We start from the raw sequence: 19,308 nt of genomic DNA, 5'->3' as shown, positions 1-19,308 counted from the left end.
CGCTGTGTCAGATTTCTTTTTAAATATTACGAAAAAAGCCTACCATGCAATAATCTGAGACAGCGCTCAGACGTAAATATATTTCTCCGCCATGTTGGAGTCAACAGAAATACAAAATTACATCATAAATATTCCCTTACCTTTGATCTTTCATCAGAATGCAGTGCAAATGAGTCCTAGTTCCAGAATAAATTGTTTTTTTTTTCCATAATGTCCTATACTAGTGTCCAATTAGCTGCATTTGCTAGCACTCTCAGCTCACATGCCCAAAAGCTGACGCTGGTCCAGGAGAACTCGGACGAAAACTTCAAAAATATATATTCCAGGTCGAATAAACTGGTCGAACTAAGTAGAGAATCAATCTTCAGGATGTTATTTTCATATATATCCAATAACGTTCCAACCGGATCATACGTTGTCATCTGCAGCCAAATGGAACGATGGTGACATCAACAGACAAATACGCCACAGGGAAATTGCATTCTGCCAAGACCGTGACTATTTCCCCTCCCATTCGGTCAAAGTTCACACCAGAGGCTCCATTCCACATTCTACTGAATGAGGACATAGGAAGTAGGCATAGCAAGGCGTAGGAAGTGGTAACATATCCATATCTTATTTGGAAAGGAAGGGGTGATGACGTAAAATTTTACCCACATTCAGAATTTCACTTCCTGTTTGGAAGATTGCCTGCTCTGTTATACTCACAGACATAATTCAAACCATTTTAGAAACTTCAGTGTTTTCTATCCAATAGTAATAATAATATTCATATATTAGCAATCTAGGACAGAGTAGGATGCAGTTCACTATGGGCACGCAATTCATCCAAAGTGAAAATACTGCCCCCTATACCCAACAAGATTTATTAACAAAAACAAAAACAAATAAACAAACATAAAATTATTAACTAGGCTCTGTACAGTAGTTGGTCGGAAAAGAGAGACAAAGAGAGGGTGAAAAGGAGAGAAAATTCCAGTAGAAGTTCCAGTTCATCCTAGGTAGGGTGCCTACCTTTGGCTCATGTGAAACATTCGAAGTTCATGGTCCCACATTTCTAAAGGAGAAATTTCCCTCTAATAGTCCAGACCTAAATTCCATGATTGGGGGGACCACCCCAACCCCCTCCCCACCCCACCCCATAGTTTCAGACAGTAGTCGCCTGGCTGTACTGCAGTGCCAGGGGTGAGTACTCCTTGATGTGGACGCACAGCTTGCCCCGGAGCCAGGGGTTCTGTACCTCCTATCACTATTGAGCACCTGGAGACTAAATCCATATCAAGATATCAGGGTTATGGTTATATCAGCTAGGAATTCCATCTACCTGCATGTGCTCCTGGATCTGATGGTGTTTCTGCTTGGCAGCATGGAGCTCCGTCTCGGAGAAGGCCTCCCTCAGGGTCTGCTGGGACATGAGAAACTCCAGCTCCAGCAGGGCAGACACACGGCAGTACTGCCCTATAAAGCTGGGGCAGTAGGCATCAAAGTGAACTGTAGAGGGGACAGGATTGAAAAGCATACAAAAATAGTAAATAATTCACAGATAAAAATGCTAACACCTTTCCAAATGTCACCAGAACCGGCTGGTACCCCACTACGCATTGGAAGGGAGTGAGGTTAGTGGAGGAGTGGGAAAGCGAGTTCTGTGCGATCTCTGCCCAGGGCATGAACTCCGCCCACTCCCCCGGCCGGTCCTGGCAATAGGACCGCAGAAACCTGCCCATATCCTGGTTCACTCTCTTCCCCCGAACAAGGAGAAGGACCAACTTCGGCGGAAGTCGTGACACTGGATGTGGCTGGGGGTTATAGCATTTCTTTCACATGACCCATCAATTTATGACAAGTGTGTCTGGGTGAGCGTCATCTAATATTTATAAAATATTTTTATCTGGACACTTTCTGTTTACCTGGAATGTTTCCTTGTTGTAGGCTACTACCACTTTTAGTCTTAATCTTTACTACACTACTCACTGTTTAGCACATGACCTCACATGTGAATCCTTAAAGAGATGAGGGGCTGGTGGAGCTGGTTTAATAGGGTGTTAACAATGCTGAATGTGTGTACACAAAGGAGAGCTCTCCAGTATTCAAAGGCCCTTTTCTCAAAAGCGAGTTTTCAAGTTTATCAACTATCAAAGCAGAATTACTTTCCCATTGTTCCTCAAAAATGCAGTATGTGATATACCATTTTGTAGATCTGAGTCTCTAGTTTTATCCAATGTAAAAAGAAACAATTTCAAATTGTGCTACGTAAAACAAATTTGAGCCGGTCTGTCACAAATGCACTTTATGCAGTTGACTCCTGATCAGTGTACTTCAGATAAGTTTCACATAACTTTTTAATGACATTTAATTGCTTTGGGTTTAGTGCACACTGTCATAACAGTCTCAAGCATTCATTTGGAGTCAACTGCACAAACCATTTTAAGTCCCAATAGGCCAACTAACCTGAGGTCAACTGAAAGTACATAGTTGAATAAATAACAGTAATGGGAAAAAATAAGGAAATCCTACTAGACAGAGCAGTACTGACCCAGCTCAAAGACCTGCAGAGGCAAGGTGAGAAAGCCTGATCGGGGGGAGTAGGGGTAGAGGGGGGCAGCAGTAGCAGGAAAGGACACCTTGTCCCCAAACTCCAACACTTCCTGGGCATAGATACAGAATTCTTGTGCCTGGAAGAGGGGGACAGCATACTGAGTCCCAACTATGACATTATTGCCATGTAGTAGATGGATATACAGCATGGATGTAAGAAATTGATGGCTGGAAGGATGGTTAAAATGTATTACAACTTCAGTACAACTACAGATCTTTACTGTGGTCATCTTTGGGTGTTTCTGACATTTTATAATTGTTTTAAATGCTCAGGATCTACAATGCTTATCCAGTGATAATAAGCAATAGTTGATGGATGGATGGATGGATGGATGCGGACCTGGCTGACGGGGATGCTCATGTGGGTCATGAGGTCCTTGGCAGCACGGCGTAGGTCCTGTAGGAGACGGTGTGGAGCGCTCTGGACATCCTGGTCCATCTCCAGAGACTCCAAAGAACTGAGGGCCTGCAGCCACTGCCACTCCTACCTGACATGCACACGCACGCACACGCACACACACACACACACACACACACACACACACACACACACACACACACACACACACACACACACACACACACACACACACACACACACAAATGTATTACAGACAACAGCTAGTATTTCAATAACAATACTGTAACACGAAGTCAATAAATTCACTAATAAACCCAGATATCCAGCTACTTTAACTAGACACATTACAGTTGTTTCGTATCTTGGTGTGACAAAGGACGTTGTGGGCAGCTTTTGAGGCACCAGGGCTCTGCTCTGGTCCATGGCGCTACACAGCTTCAGGTAGCCCAGGTACAGTTCTGGGCAGAGGAGCTTCCTGCTCCGTCTGTGGTATGCCAGCTTCTCCTGAAATAATGACGGGAACCAGATGGGGAAGACATGAGACTGGGATTGCCTTTGATATTGTTGTTGCTTTGAGGATCGGGTTGTTTCCAGTCTATGGTATTTGGGGTTTTTAAGTTCATATTAAATAATAACCATATAATGCATTTCACTTTTGTTCAATTATATAATTTGTTCATATTTGGAATCATAAACTATATTTATACTGTATCCAATACATCAATGGAGTTGATCGTGACCGCCAGAACTCAAGCTCCAGCCATTGTTTTTGGAATAAAAACCCCAAACCAACATGCAGCGCAAACAAAGGAACATCAGATTGCTGGTATTAGGTTCACCAGAAACAAAAATGTACTCTAATTCATATTCAGAGAGCATTGGTAGTGACAAGCTGAATGTTTATTGGATTTTTTTATTTCTAGATTTTTTTGTGTTTGACATTTTACTGCATCGTTAGGAGCTAGGAAAATGAGCATTTCGCTGCAACATCTGCTAAACTGTGTACGCGAACACTGAACTTTTATTTGATTAGCCTTTCTGGATATGTACAGTAGGGCCTATTGCAATGAGCAGCGCACTAACACAAGGTGTTATCTATCTCTTGTTAAACAATCAAACCATGGTAAAATCACACTCACAGCTGATCTCAATTGCCTCCATCATTGGCCACCGATTTACCGGTCCCTAAAGCAGATGCTTGGGGGAACTTTTAGTTTTGATTGCTGCCAATATTTTTCAAGACCTCTGGTGGGTATTACCATCGGAACAAATGAATCTTGCTTTTTTAGCAGACTAAGGGCAATTTATCTATTTGACAATAATTCCGTACAATTGAATTTTTTTTGTTTGTTTGCCATCTAAAGTACCAATTTACCGGACACCTCTTCGTTTCCAATTCATGTAATCCATTAATTAAAACTTGTCTTTAACCTTTTCACGTGTGAGTTCCAAATATCTCTAACGGTCACCCCAGCGTGAGTTTATTTATGCACGTGATGTCAAAATGCACTCACTGTTCCCAAATGTGATTGTTAAGAAACAGGAGAGTTTCTCTACACTGTCCTCAAATCAAGGCACGCTGCCTGTTAATTATCTATAGACCATGTTTCAACTTGTCAATTTTTTTACATTTTCTAACAACAGTTTCAATTGAGATGTGTTCCACCTCATTAATTCACATAAGAAGTAGTCCATTTCAAATCAAGTCATATTTGTCACGTACACATATTTAGCAGATGCTATTGCTTGTGTAGCGAATTGTATGTTTGAGGCTTTACTGAGCTGGGGAAAAGCTTCACTCTTCAACGAGAGCCCAATCACTTCCTCAGTGTTTCCCCAGATCAAGAATGAAGACATTGCACATCTCTAGTCAGAACCGGCCCTGTACAGACTTTTCCCCACAGCGCATTTTCTCCCTGGCACCTGCATTGCCTTCATTGTTTTCCTTACAAATTGGACTTTGGACATGTATACATTCCTATCACAGTAAGTGGCTTATTTTCTGTATATCGTGTTGTCGTTTCTACTGTAGCACACAGTATGTATTTTTTTAAATTTTACCTTTATTTAACTAGGCAAGTCAGTTAAAAACAAATTCTTATTTACTATGGCGGCCTATCCCTGCCAAACCTTCCGTTTCCCCAAAAACAGAAGATGCTGAGCCAATTATGAGCCTGTAGACCGCCGTTGGTATTCCGAGTTGGATGTCCGGAAAAAAGAAAATCCCAGTCGGAGCTAGTTTTTATCCGAGTTCCCAGTTGTCTTGAACACACTGAAGTCAGAGATTTACGAGTTCCCAGTTGTTTTGAACACGGCATCAGATTGTAACGTTGGTATGTTAGGGTTGCCAGCTAAGACGCCCCTTTCCAGGGGTTTCATTTTTATTTAGTATATAAACTTCTCCTGTGTTTGCACCCCATTTATTGATAAATCCCCCATTATTTCCTGCATCATATGCCCCTATGATACCTTTCCCCATTTCTACCCCCATGGACTTCAACATCTCTACGGTTGGTGAGAGGCTAATGTCCCACCAGGCCATTATCCGGTGAAACTGCAGAGAGCTAACATTGTAAATAAACCATTTGTCATAGTAAACATTCTTGTAAATACATGTATCTTACATAATTTAAAAGATGAACATCTTATTAATCCAGCTGCTGTGTCAGATTTCAAAAAGGCTTTGCTGCGAAAGCAAACCATGCGATTTTCTGAGGACAGCTCCCTTACACACAAGTATTACTAGCATTTTCCAACCAAGCATTAGCGTCGGAAATAAAAGTCAGAAATAAAACTAAAATAAATCGCTTACCTTTGAAGATCTTGCTCTGGTGGCAATGCCAAGTGTCCTAACTACACAGTGAATGTTCATTTTGTTTGATAACATCCATTTTTATAGCCTAACACGAAACATTTGTAAACCGCTTGCGTCGTGATTTCCGTCTCATTTAACTTTGGACGAAGCGTTCGTGGTAATTACGCACACTAAACAAACATTTATCCAGTCATGGTTGGTTTCATTGCAATCCTCTGGTTGTTACTAACACAACCATACTTGATGGTTCTTTTCCCGGGACGTATTGACCAAAATAAACCGATTTGAAGACACCAATCAATGACCTCATTGCGCACCAATGGTAGGACCGGTCTATTGTTGATTGACTGTATTTTGGCCCAATAACCACTGATCATCTTGAAATCTAGCTTGGAAGATAGCCAATGAGCTGAGGAAAACGGCAATATGTAATGGTTATACATTTGAAGACCAGCATTTGTCATAAACTCTGGCGTAAAAGAGGTTCATTCGCAATTACAAATCCTACTTGATGGAGCCACGAGTGTTACGCGTAGCAGTACATAGTCAATAGCATTTTCAGAAAGTTTATAGATTTAAATTATGGCGAATAAATCAGGAAAAGCTAAAACAAAGTCTAGGTATACATATTTAACACAAATTATAGAGGAAATTAATAGAGAAAGCGAAACCGAGTAAATAGTTACCCTTGTTATTTTTTTATTGTTTTATATATATACTTTTGGTGTGTGTTAGAATAGCATTTATGTATTTTGTATATAGTTCTTTCCTTCAAAATGTATCACTGTACCAAATCGGCCACTTGGGTACATTTGGGTACATTTGTGTGGGACACCTGGGTGACTTCATGCTCAATGTCATGTAGCTCACTCATTTTTGAAGTTATCTGTCTAAAACTTTGCTCAGCTATTTCTGCCATCGTATGTCCTTCATTCAAATAATCTGCAGCATCCTATCTGTATGTTTGGCTGTTTTTGGTCATTTGAAAGATGATGCAGCAACAATAAAAAACAGAAAATGTATGTTTATTTCCTTGTATTTACTTCTACCAAATCTATTGTGTTATATTCCCCTACATTCAATCACATTTCCACAAAATTCAGAGGGTTTCCTTTCAAATGATACCAAGAATATGCATGTCCTTGCCTCTGGGCCTGAGCTACAGGCAGTTAGATTAGCGTATGTCTTCAGGCGGAAATTGAGAAGAAGGGGGGTGTGGGGGGGGCCCAAAGAAGCTAATACCCCCACAAACCCCCATAACATGGTTTCATCCCTGTTTAGCTTTCACACTATGGCTAGGCAGTAGGCTTGTATTTGGTGTGATGATCTGTGAGGTGATAAGATTTTATTTTCTTTGTGAAAAACTGTAAACGACTTGTCAAGTCATATGCTCCGGTTCTTGTATACACTGTAACAAGTACATCGAAGATTTGTTATATGCTGAAAAGTGGCTAAACTAAGTAAATATTTTTCAGAAAATGGGCGCAGCCATCTTTGATTTTGTTTATTTGCGTTTTATAGTGAAAGGCATTCTGGGATTAGGGAGTTTTCGCCAAGTCAAACATAAACAAACATCGCTAAAGAATTTACACATCTCCTTTCTAAACAATTTTGCATTTCTCCCTTATGTTCACCAGAGATTTGGTACATTGTAAACACGTCTAGCTGTTAAATTGCTAACTTATGTTGTTTTTTTGTCAGCCCAAACTGTTATTTAAACTGGTTTTGTCACATCTGCTTCACCTCTCTTGTGCTTGTCTCCAACCCCTCCAGGTTTCGGCCATTTTCCCCCATTATCCCCTGTGCATTTATACATGTGTTTTCTATTTGTCTGTTGCCAGTTTGTCTTGTCTCGTCAAGCCTACCAGCGTGTTATTCTGTACTTCTGCTCTCTTTAGTCCCTGTTTTCTAGTTCTTACGGTTTTGAACATTCTGCCTATCCTGACCCTGAGCCTGCCTGCCGTTCTGTACCTTACGGACTCTGCCCTGGATTACTGAGCTCTGCCTGCCCTTGATCTGTCGTTTTCCTGCCCCCTGTTTTGTAAAGAAACTTCTGTGATTCGAACTGTCTGCATCTGGGTCTTATCCTGAGTTCTGATAGGTTTATGGAAAGAGATGAGCTGTGGATGTGTTACTTGTCATGTTTGGATGAGGAAGTTCGCATTTATCTTTTACAATAAAAGGTGAAATTGAGGAACAAAGTTGTGGAGACCTTCATTTCCCATCAGTACAAAACATTGTTTAGGTGATTTTCAGAAAACGATGCTGTTAAAGATGCGTTTGTTGCATCATACGTTCTGTTGTTACTGTTCCAATCACATATTTGTGATCATACGCTACAAGGACCCCTCAACAACAATCACAAATACGTGATCGTACACGTCAAAGGGTTAAAAACAAAGTTGTCTTTAAAAATAATGGTAATGTCTTATCAAGATCTGGGGGAGTTATATTATCTACTAATATTTTTTTAAATCAAATGTAGTCTAATACATCTATTTCAAATAGCACATATTATATTATTTCGCCATTTGAGGTGAAACATTTAAATGAGATACAGGCTTACTACTTATATATTCTTATTATACTTGAAGTATTTTTACATTCACCAGTCTTATGGTTTCCGATACACCTGTCAATATTTCCTTGAGGGCGGGAGTAGAGAACCTAGTTGCAGCTGTCTAGTAGCATAATCACTTGATATGGTATCAGCAAGAGATCAACTGATATGCTGTTTTATTCTTGTGGGTTTTTGGTTGCAAACACATTTGTTTTAACATTCAGGTCCAGCGTTGACCTGCAGGTGCACGTTAAATTCTGCTTGTCCGTTGCAATTGACCCAATATGTCTGAAAGACTCCAATCTTCGAATTACTCTCATTTAAATGAATGGTGTTTCAGGGAATTTGAGCATAAGAGATTACGGGAGCTGTTTTGTTGGCATGGGTCCGTTGTCTATAGCATTTACATGTCTGCTGTGACTGTGAGTCAACTGGACTTGCTTGATAGACTACTTAGATACAAGTGACCAGTAGGTATGACAGGCAGGGAATTGCCATGTGTGTTTACAATGAAAATAATCACATGCAATGTGGTTAAGGGTAAATGTAAGGAACAGTTTAAACATTGCTATTTTGGTTTGGCATGAATGGAGCCTTATCCTCTGTGTATGCTGAAATGCAGTTACTGTAAGTACTGGCAGGAATCCAAATAGCTACAATTCATATTTTTTTATCACTATCCTCAGATTCAAACTCGATCCGAATTCAATCCAATTAGCTATTAGAAATGATTCCATTTTAGTCCCTGGGGATTATGCAATGCTTAAGGAAAAGGGTGTCAGTGTCCCTACAGTGTTAAGATACAAACACCAGTGATTGTAATGGGTTGGGACCGACATAGAGGGTGATGAGCAGCATGTCCAAAGCCGTGGGCTCCTTGGGGGACGATATTAGACTTTGATTGGCTCAAAATAAACTTGACCCAGCTCCTGAGTTCCCAGCATGCCCTGCAAAAACATCCCCAAAAATACACTTTCAAAGAAACATTAACTTTGATGGTTTCGACCAGAATCTGATGGTTCCAATTAATATTTGATGGTTCTGACCAATTTTCAAAAATATTTAATGGTGTTGGCTAAGAGTTGCTTGTTTCGATGAAGATTGGATGATTTTGACCACGTTATCAGTCGTAACCAGTCATAAACAACCATGAGTGTTTCTAAGGTGTTATTAAGGTGTTATGTCATGTTTATAACAGTATTGACGTGTAAGGAAGAACCTGGAGCTGGGAGATGGCCTGCAGCATCTTGAGGCGTGTCTGGAGGGTGCATGAGCAGAAGGACTGGGAGGGGCTGAGACACTGCTGCAGCCACGGAATCTCCTCCCATAGGTCGGACACCTGGGGATGGAGGATACACAATCACTTTCTTTTACGCTACAGAATTGACCAGTTATTAGAAAGTAAAGTATTACTGCAACTCGCTGTTGGCTGGGCTCCCTGCCTGTGCCATTAAACCCCTACAACTCATCCAGAACACCGCAGCCCGTCTGGTGTTCAACCTTCCCAAGTTCTCTCACGTCACCCCGCTCCTCCGCTCTCTCCACTGGCTTCCAGTTGAAGCTCACATCCGCTACAAGACCATGGTGCTTGCCTACGGAGCTGTGAGGGGAACGGCACCTCAGTACCTCCAGGCTCTGATCAGGCCCTACACCCAAACAAGGGCACTGCGTTCATCCACCTCTGGCCTGCTCGCCTCCCTACCACTGAGGAAGTACAGTTCCCGCTCAGCCCAGTCAAAACTGTTCGCTGCTCTGGCTCCCCAATGGTGGAACAAACTCCCTCACGACGCCAGGACAGCGGAGTCAATCACCACCTTCCGGAGACACCTGAAACCCCACCTCTTTAAGGAATACCTAGGATAGGATAAAGTAATCTTTCTCACCCCCCCCTTTAAAAGATTTAGATGCACTATTGTAAAGTGGCTGTTCCACTGGATGTCATAAGGTGAATGCACCAATTTGTAAGTCGCTCTGGATAAGAGCGTCTGCTAAATGACTTAAATGTAATGTAAATGTAAAGCGTCAAATGGTAATCGCACAGTAATAACTTATACTTGTTTATTTCTCCAGGACTCATTAAAACAAGTTGGTTGCCCAGACAGAGGTTGAGTTTATGAATTCCCGGTTTATTAATCCAACTCAACACAGACTACTGTTTGGCCGTAGCCCACGCCAAATAAATTAAGGATACCCATATATAAACAACCGTGACCATCTCTTATTAAGACCAGACGTAAGAGAGAGAACGGCTAAACATGGTCTGAAATTTGCGATGCTCCACCCCCCGCCACTCCACCAACCACTAGGATGCCCGGCACAAGAACATTCCAGGCATTCCCGTGGTTGGCAGACAGCAGGTTGACTGGCATGTCGAACACCACGAACACTGGGTAGTGGTAAGTACAACACAACCAACGAACAGCATAACACGTAACACACAGCTGTCTGTGCGGGTCTCAATACATAGAGGTGTAAAGGGAGATTGAACAGTGGTTATGTACCGTTTCAAGCTTTTGACAAATTTGCTGTTGGGCTGGAAGAGGTGGCGCAGGCTTTTGGATACAGTGTTTCCTCACATGTGGAGGGGCTTGCGCTGCTCTGGAAGGACGAGACATTCAAGACAATGATTCATAGAATACCAAGCCAAAGACACAGTAAGAATGTACAGTAAGAATCTATTTTCCTCGGTGCATCACTGTTAGGAATGGGATCCTGTTGTCCCACAATTTAGATGTATGTGGTGTGGCGGAATGTGTTGTTCTATTCAGGTTAAGTTGACACAGTCACTCACACTCTGCTGCAGATTATAGGGCCAGAGGGAACCAGTCATTCTCAGTGCATTCCCAAAGGGGGGCTGGATGTGTGAGTGTGTGTTTTTTTTGGTTTTATTATCCTTGTGGGGCCCAGAAGTGGGACATTTCAGAAATAAAATGCTATTTTAGGCGTAGGGGTTAGGGTTAGGTTTAAGGGTTAGGAGTTAGGTTTAGGGTTATTGGGTTTGGGGTTAAGGTTGGCATTAGGATTAAGGTTAGGATTAGGGTTAGGCTCAGGCCATTTAAGTCAATAAATGCCCTATTCAGGAGAAATTAACTCATTTTCTTTTCATGAGACGAGTCGAGGTGGAATAACACGAAAACGAGCTGCAGCTCAACTCGCCCCCCCACTAACCCCCCTTACCGCCCTGACACTGAGTAAGACAGACAGGTATAGCCGTCCGCTGGGGTGCCAGTGTTAGTCAGGGCCCCTTTCACAGTTTAATTAATAGTGTTTGGAGAAGGGGTGCCGGCAGGGCGGGGGGTGGGAGGGTGGTAGCAGACAGCGGTCCTGGAGGCCTGTAGAGGGACCGGGCTGCAGCCAGTCAGTGCTAATTTATACCCCTTAAACTAGCGTCAAGCCTCCGTCTCTACAAGAACAACAAACATGACCCGGTACAGACGATCTTGGCTACCGTGCATGAACTTGTGCTGCGTACTCTGGAAAAGCCTGGCCAGGGGACTGAATGCTGACTATTATATAGACTATTACTGATGACTATATGTCATGTTGCATTATATCATTATGCTATATGTGTATATAGTATACATTGCTACCCCTCTGACTACTATACATGACGTTACATTATGTCATTACACTATGTATATAGTATAATTATACACAGTATACTATATATATATGCACATACTGTACAACTACTACAATTACTATGGCATATGACATATACAGTATCATTGCACTATATAAACTATATAGTATAATTATACATAGTACACTATATATACAGTATCTGCATATATTATCTCCGACCGTTACACTATTGGGCTGAGCTGACTGACTGACTGACTGTTTGGTTGTGAAACTGGATTCACAACCAACAGTGAAAATCTTCTGTGTGATCTGGCCTTGACATTCATGGAGCCAATTTACTGTAAGGGGTATTTTAGAAAGAAATGCAAACCTGGGAGCCAGCTAATGGTGAAGCATTGAACAATATCCCCAAGAGATACTTGGCATTTTATATGCTCCTACTCCAAGTGAATGACCCATTATTCATTTTGGGAGAACGGCTGTCTCATGAAAAGATGGTGGCTCATTTCAGTGTGGCACACAGTATGACTCACATTTTCCCTATCCAGATTAATATAGCCCCAATCTAACCTTAACATCGAGCAGGATTCAGAACGGTCTGATCCAATATCAGTGTTGAGGTGAAAGAGAAGAGAAGATAGAGAGAATGTTTATACCATGGTACACACAGTGAAGGTGTGCCTCTTTAATGTGTCCCAGTAGCTGGTCTAGCGCCTCCCTCTGGAACCGCTGGCGAGGTGCACAGCCATTAATCTCCCTCCAACCTGCCGATACACATACATTTTTTAAATATAATTATGAACTTTATCAAACAAAGCATACATGTATTGTGTAACATGAAGTCCTATGAGTGTCATCTGATGAAGATCATCAAAGGTTAGTGATTCATTTTATCTCTATTTGTGCTTTTTGTGACTCCTCTCTTTTTTTCTTTTTCTGTGAGTTGGTGGTGACCTAACATAATCGTTTTAGGTGCTTTCGCTGTAAAGCCAATTTGAAATCGGACACTGTGGTGGGATAAACAACAAGATTACCTTTAAAACGGTATAAGATACATGTATGTTTGAGGAATTTTAAACATGAGATTTCTGTTGTTTTGAATTCGGAGCCCTGCACTTTCACTGGCTGATGTCATATCGATCCCGTTAACGAGATTGCAGCCCTAAGAAGTTTTTAAGACTAAAGGTGGTAGTAGCCTACAATAAGGAAAAATGAGACTTTATGCATTTTATTCCAAAATATATTTATAGAACAAAAAATGTACTTGAAAACAAAACTCCTATTTAATTTCGTTATCAACCACCCTCCATTTTGGCCATATTTTGAGTTTCAGTTCGGTTACAACCAATACTGTTTAGTCTTAATTTCCAACAAAAAGGAAGTCATAGTGGACACCTACGAAGAAGGACTGTGTGATGATGGCATCTCAGGTAAGCAGCACTGGGCGTTCTTCCATCCAACTTTTACAGAGCTAGTAGTTAGCTCCTACGATTCAGTGTCGGTACATAACATTGTACTATATTACATAGACATACATACCGTAGAATGATTAATCATGCAATTATTATTCTCAAGCTAACCAAAAACATTTAGCTTTGAATGCTTGTTCTCACCATTTTCAGTTGAATCAATCTAACTTTCTTTCATGGCAACTCATAAGCAGGCCATGTCCTATTTGTTTCATAGTCGATGTATAATCATATTTCATGACAGTGTAACGGTTAGCTTTTTTTTTTTACAGAAGGATGAAAGGACACTATGTCTGTCAGGGAATGCTATTCTGATATGTCGGATGAAGAGTTAGACCAGAAAGTCAGAGGCATTAAGGCAAGGATGCCCCATGCGGGCTTTAGAATGTTCAAACGAAGTCTCAGAGCAATGGACCATCATGTACAATGGCGAAGAGTCTTTGCAGCATGTAGCTGGTATCATTGCCAGAAAAACGTTCCTACACGCCCATGCCTTAGTTATCTTTGTTTTCTGTATTATTTTGGTTAGGACAGGGTGTGACATGGGGGATGTATGTGTTCTGTCTGGTCTAGGGTTTTTGTATGTTTGTTTGTATAGTGTTCACGTTATCGTCTTTTATTTAACATGTTGAACACGAACTACGCTGCATTTTGGTCTTCCTCTCCTTCGATGGAAGAAAAGCGTTACACTCGTCCACATTTATAAAAATCATAAATTGATAAGGTAGTAAGATGTATAGTGCCTCCATCAAATCTAAGTAGTTATTTTAACTTTTTTTATTCTTACTTATTCCAAGGCAAATTTTCAATGACATGAAATCGGAGTTCTTCATAACTGGTAATGCATAAATAATGAAGCAGATTAAACATTTCACCTTGAATTCCAATGTTTTTATCAAGATAAATAAAAAATACAATTATTTTGTATGCATTTTGCATATGTCCCATCACGTAATGAACAACTACAATATCAGTATGGTGTTAAGCTTTCTGGGCTGTGTTGACGTATCCTGAAAAAAACATCTGCTGCTTTAGATTGAACGGTCATATCTCAGTTATTATTTTCATATCTACAAAAAATAAGCTATTTTCTTTACTTTCAGAGTGCGAGCTGATCAAGGGGTCGAACATGTAGATGTTGCCAGATGTTCCCTGTCCGAGGAACAGGCCGTGGAAGATGTATTGCTGTCAGCGGTGTTCACATTAACCTCTTCAACCTATTGGGGCGCTATTTCATTATTGGATAAAAAAACGTGCCCGTTTTAAGCGCAATATTTTGTCACGAAAAGATGCTCGACTATGCATATAATTGACAGCTTTGGAAAGAAAACACTCTGACGTTTCCAAAACTGCAAAGATATTATCTGTGAGTGCCCCAGAACTGATGCTACAGGCGAAACCAAGATGAAACTTCAAACAGGAAATGAGCAGGATTTTTGAGGCTCTGTTTTTCATTGTCTCCTTATATGGCTGTGAAAGAGCCAGGAATGAGCCTGCCCTTTCTATCGTTTCTCCAAGTTGTCAGCAGCATTGTGACGTATTTGTAGGCATATCATTGGAAGATTGGCCATAAGAGACTACATTTACCAGGTGTCCGCCCGGTGTCCTTTGTTGAAATTGCTGCGTAATCTCCAAGCTGCTCGCATTCATCCATGTGATTGAGACAGAGAGGATACTAACAGGAACGATATACCATGAAGAGATATGTGAAAAACACCTTGAGAATTGATTCTAAACAACGTTTACCATGTTTCAGTCGATATTATGGAGTTAATGTGGAAAAAAGTTTGGCGTTTTGATGAACGAATTTTCGTTTTTTTTGGTAGCCAAACATGACGCAGAAAACGGACCGATTTCTCCTGCACAAATAATCTTTCAGGAAAAACTGAACATTTGCTATCTAACTGAGAGTCCCCTCATTGAAAACATCCGAAGCTCTTCAAAGGTAAATTATTTTATTTGAATGGTTTTGTGGTTTTTGTGAAAATGTTGCCTGCTGAATGCTAAACGCTAAATGCTAACGCTAGCTATCAATAGCTATCAATACTGTTACACAAATGCTTGTTTTGCTATGGTTGAGAAGCATATTTTTGAAAATCTGAGATGACAGTGTTAACACAATTTCATTTCATTTGCGATTTTCATGAATAGTTAACGTTGTGTTATGCTAATGAGCTTGCGGATAGATTTACACAAGCTTGAGGCTGTAGTCACGATCCCGGATCCGGGATGGCTCGACGCAAGAAGTTAAACTGTTCTGTGTTCTTTTTCTCTCTTCCCCTCTGCCTGTCTTGGTGTACATGGAACCTGTCTCACATGCACAGTCTGGAGGAAGAAGGATACCTTGACTTGTCAAATTCTATCCACCTCTTCTGTGCGGGATATGTGTTCAGATCTGTGGGCAGATTGGTAGCATTTCACAGAGAGTTGGAATAATCACCCGATAAGTACGGAGGCGAACCTGACGCCTCTCCAGCTGTGGCATATCGGAATGCTCCAAACACCTGTGTATATATATTTTTGCCTTAGCACTACACAGCTGATTCAAATGATCAAGTCATCATCAAGCTTCAAGTGGTATGTATGTCTAATAATGACATTATCTTCTATTGTTTGTCCTCATGTGTCTGTTTTTCAGCAAACAGTACTCTTTGGCCACTTAGTGTGGACACCAGGTGAGACCACACACACACAATAACTGTCTCTCTCCTTCACTTCATCCCTCTCCCAATTCTCCCAAAATCCTCTAGGTTATATCAGCTGTGTCGGTGAACCCCTCCCGCATCTGATCTGGCTGACACAGAGGACACAGCATGATCATAGGTGAGAGGTCAGGTCACCAGGAAGTATTATTAAAGAGATGCTTTACATTGAAATACAGATAGAGATGTAGTAGTCCCAGAGTTAATGAGCCACGGTCAGTTTTGAGTTTCACTTCCTGATGATTATGATGACTGACCGCGTTAGAATAAAAAAACAATGCCTAATCATGCTCTCTATCCATCTTCGGGCCAACCGGGGGCTGGTTAGGAGACACCGCTAGAGACAATGTGAGAGAATATTAGGGTAGCACTGTAATTCATGAATCATATGCTGCCTGCCTCTGTTTTGCCTCTTTCCCTTTCGGTCTTCTACACCTCTCTCCCCACCTTGTCTGTCTTACTCGTTTTATAATGCACACCATATGTGCATTTAAGTACAGATTGAACTTGTATTTATAATATAACATTACAATTTTCATAATTATAATGCATTATGTATTTATAACACCTGGATAATGAACCTCTTTCAAATAAAGCGTTTCAAATTCTCCACTGGTTAAGTATCTTGTTGAAAAACTATCCTGTGTCCTCAGATAAATGCAGATAAAGGGAGTTAGATATGCATAGTTTTCTTCTTCTGGATATGTGAATTACAAATCAGCCTTTACTTTAAATCATTTTTCTAGTCTATTGCATAGTTACAATGTGTAATCATTGATGTCCCAGGAGCAGGATTGGTAAACACTGTTGAAGTGTATAATTGTAATACATACATGCAGACACAGCATCATTCAAATAATGGAGTTTGATACACCTGGTATTGGATATGACTGAAAAATATTGTCTCCGAGATTTATACCTGAACCACACCTTTATTTGCCAAGGAAGAGTAGATGATCAGTGAATATATTCAATGTACAGGCTACAATGTGGGAATCTCATGCGTGGTAATAACTACATAACATGTATATAGGACTTGCGTCCTTGGCACAATAAAGTTATTATATTCTACTCAATCTATAGGCTTCATTAATGCCACTCAAAGTTTTGATACAACAACTTTGATAGCTGAGGTTCATAGATTGGTATGAATATTAGTTCAGAACCTAACGTTTTAGGGTCCAAACACAGATCGGCAACATACTGCTAGCTACAAATCCATAGGCATAAAGTAATTTTTATCCTCCACTACACAATAAGCAAGTAAATAGTTAGCTAGCTATGTTACTTCAGCTGCATTGGAAGGCAAGCTTACGTATTTGTACTTTTCAATTTGCAGTAAATGCTTTAGCTAGCTAGATTCTTTACATCCACTGTTTCACAAGACGACAGCCTGGTTTTCACAGAATTCCCTAAAACATTAAACAACATGAATTACAAATTCAATTTAGCTAGCTAATTGTAGCTAGTCAGAACATGCTAAATAGCGATTTTCGTAAAATAACTTTATGACAAAAAAATGCAATTTGTACATCAATTGTACATCTTTTGCTTGACTTATGACGTTATAACAACTTACATTTGGTGACACTTATGTTGTGTCAGCCATCTTTGCTGAAGAAAGTCACCAGGGACCGGTGACTCGCATCAAAATTCGTCATTGGAACCACTCGATATGATTGGTCATATAAAAACCTTGGGACCCAAATGCATAATGGGTGCTCTACCTCCCCCTTGTGGTTGTCTGGAGCAATGAAGCCATGATGCAGGGTACCTCTAAGTCCCTCTGTGTAAGCTCGCAACTTTTAAAGGAGGAACTACTGTATGTTATCCAAAGCGTTGGTGACTGCGACTGTGCTGTCAGATTCTCCCCTCATAAATTCAAAACGTGTCCCTCTCGGAGCGTTCAGAGCGCACACCAGACGCTCTGGCAGATGAGTAGGGTTGATCCGAACGTTCTGACTTCACAGCGGCCATCAAGCACCCAAGCTAACTGGCTAACATTGGCAAGCTTGTTAGATACTTCCAGACACATAATGAGAGAACACCCAACTCTGACCATTTTTCTTGCCCTAGCAGAGCTAGTTAGACTGTTTTCATGTCATCCAGAGCGTGACTAACTGTGCTGCTGGCAACAATTTAAACACGCTTTTTTGACAATGTTTACTGACACGGCCATATTGAACAGGTGTTGAGCATTCGAAAATGTGTCAGTTGTTCTGCGCTCTGACACACTCAGACGAGACTGGTCTGAAATCGGTGTTGATAGCCAGAGCGAATTTACCACCTATGTCAATCAACAGTTGTCTCGGTGACCTCATGAACATTCTATTGAAATGGTTACTTGCATAGTGGAGTCTTTTGTTAAGAAATGTAGATAGCTAGCTAGCTAAACAATGAAACATAATCCCAACTCATGATGTTACTACCCTGCATGAATCTGCAGGTAGCGAACCAACCAGGTTCAATGTTAACTAGCTAACAATAGGCTATAACTAGCAAAGCAAATCGGTCTGAGATACGAAACATATTACTACACAGATCATACACGTGATGTTAGTTAGCGAGCCAGCCAGCTAACATTAGCTAGCTAGCTAGCAGTTTGCTTTAACTGTAAATGAAAATGACTTTCTGACTAAATTTGAAATGTGTGATTTCTGAAAATGTAGCTCGCTAGACTATGTTACCCGTATACATGGATGGACACTTCTCCCTCTCTGTCACGAATGCCATGGTTGCCCTTAGTTTGAAGATGTAATCTGCAGACAGGTGTTTTCTCCATCTCTTTAGCTATCATACTCAAATTCCACTGATTTCAAAACCCGGTCCTCCAGAAAGTGGAGAGCAACAAACACTTATGCAGTTCTACTATGTGATATCTTTAAAAAAAAAGTCAGAAAGAATTACCTATAAATACCGACCAGCTCAAATAAAATGGCGCACGACATAGCAGGTGACCTTAATCATACATTCAATTAGATTGACAGATGCAGCAATAAAAGAGGCAAATTCAAGCAAATCCAAAGTGCAATCTAAAACGTGACAATTTGAGATTACTCCTCCCAACTCAAAAAGACTAGTCCTTTTTTCTCTCAAAGTGAAACAAGCTGTTCAAGAATTGACTACATTTTTATTTCCAAAAATGCTCTGAACAATTTACTGAAAATGCTCTGAACAATCATGCTTAACTATACCAACAGAAATTACACTTAGCGACAGAA

The 19,308-nt window shown here is 40.7% G+C and overlaps 1 pseudogene; it reads right to left on the bottom strand.

The window, feature by feature from the left end:
* Positions 1–2,513: 2,513 nt before the first annotated feature.
* Positions 2,514–19,308, bottom strand: part of LOC118357764 (ankyrin repeat and fibronectin type-III domain-containing protein 1-like) — a 50,837-nt pseudogene continuing 34,042 nt past the window's right edge.

Source organism: Oncorhynchus keta, chromosome 24 (assembly GCF_023373465.1).
Source record: "Oncorhynchus keta strain PuntledgeMale-10-30-2019 chromosome 24, Oket_V2, whole genome shotgun sequence".
Taxonomy (NCBI): domain Eukaryota; kingdom Metazoa; phylum Chordata; class Actinopteri; order Salmoniformes; family Salmonidae; genus Oncorhynchus; species Oncorhynchus keta.
This window is presented reverse-complemented; position numbering and strand designations above follow the sequence as displayed.